We start from the raw sequence: 1,870 nt of genomic DNA on the forward strand, positions 1-1,870 counted from the left end.
GGGGGGGGGGGCATTAGGGTAATAATAGGGGATGTGTGGGGTGGTATTAGGCCTTAGGGGTAGACCAGGAAGAAGAAACAGGCCTAATCTACCATAGCTATGTGACATGCCGTATGATTATTGTAAATGTCAACTACGTGCATCATGTGCATGTTGAAATATGTAAGTGTCGCTCGCGCAAATGTGGACCAGAATTCAAATTGAGAGTATGAATATAGTTTTTTAGTCTTATAAACGTAGGATCAAATATAACAGCGGAGCACTTTCGCATCGGTTCGGTGGATACTAGCTTCTAACACGTCAGCTAACGTTTACCTGCTTTCGCATCGGTTCGGTGGATGCTAGCTTCTAACACGTCAGCTAACGTTTACCTGCTTTCGCATCGGTTCGGTGGATGCTAGCTTCCAACACGTCAGCTAATGTTTACCTGCTTTCGCATCGGTTCGGTGGATGCTAGCTTCTAACACATAAGCTAACGTTTACCTGCTTTCGCATCGGTTTGGTGGATGCTAGCTTCCAACACGTCAGCTAATGTTTACCTGCTTTCGCATCGGTTTGGTGGATGCTAGCTTCCAACACGTCAGCTAACGTTTACCTGCTTTCGCATCGGTTCGGTGGATGCTAGCTTCTAACACGTCAGCTAATGTTTACCTGCTTTCGCATCGGTTTGGTGGATGCTAGCTTCCAACACGTCAGCTAATGTTTACCTGCTTTCGCAAAAAGGCCAGTTTGTATCTGCACTGCCAAAACCCTCTCCTATTCCCAAGTCATGAAGGAATCACAGCCTAGCTAGCTATATATTTTCAATAGGAAGCTGCAATAGTCATATAATAGTCATATCCGTGTAGAAAGAAAAAGTTTACCTCAGGCTACTGTCTCTCTCGCTCTTCAATTCTGTCTAATATCTCTCGTAGCTACTATCACTAGCAGCTGGCCTTCACCTTAGCCAGCTAGATTAGCTTTGTATCGATGGATTCCCGTGTGAGAGAAATAGCTAGAGTTTTAAATAGTCACGTTGTGCTGGGAGTAAATAGTTGTTATTCATTATTTGAATAAATGTCTTAACAAGTAACTGCGAACTGGTTTGGTGACTCTGAGTGTCATGGCACGTAACTCGCTTGCTATTTGGAGTAGAGAGATACAACCCATATTTATGCTTATTTATTTTATCTTGTGTCCTTTAACCATTTGTACATTGTTAAAACACTGTATATATATATATAATATGACATTTGTAATGTCTTTACTGTTTTGAAACTTCTGTATGTGTAATGTTTACTGTTAATTTTTGTTGTTTTTCACTTTATATATTCACTTTATATATTATCTACCTCACTTGCTTTGGCAATGTTAACACATGTTTCCCATGCCAATAAGCCCTTGAATTGAATTGAATTGAGATAGTGTTGGAATCATTAGAAAGCTGACATTCTCCTCTTCCCAGAAAAGCTCTGAATCTGTTTTGATAGAGCAAGTCACATAGACTGGCTGCAATGCAGTGAAACCATTGATTAATTTAACGCTTTAAGCATTGATTAATTTAACCCTTTAAGCCTAACATACATATAATCACTCAATACAATGCATTTGTTCCCCATTTACCCAGGTTACACAACAAGACGTAAAACATGTCTCCCTCTCTCGCTCCCTTGCTCTCTTACTCATTCTATCTCTGTCTCTCTCTCTCCCTCTGTCGTTTTGGAGTCCATTTTATTATAAATAAGAATATACTATATTTCTAAACACTTCGACCTTAATGTGAATGCTTCCATGATTACGGATAATCCTGAATGAATTGTGAATAATGATGAGTGACAAAGTTACAGAAGGTCAAAGATCATTCCCCTAAGACATGCTAACCTCTCACCAT

Source organism: Oncorhynchus kisutch, unplaced genomic scaffold (assembly GCF_002021735.2).
Source record: "Oncorhynchus kisutch isolate 150728-3 unplaced genomic scaffold, Okis_V2 scaffold1526, whole genome shotgun sequence".
NCBI lineage: Eukaryota > Metazoa > Chordata > Actinopteri > Salmoniformes > Salmonidae > Oncorhynchus > Oncorhynchus kisutch.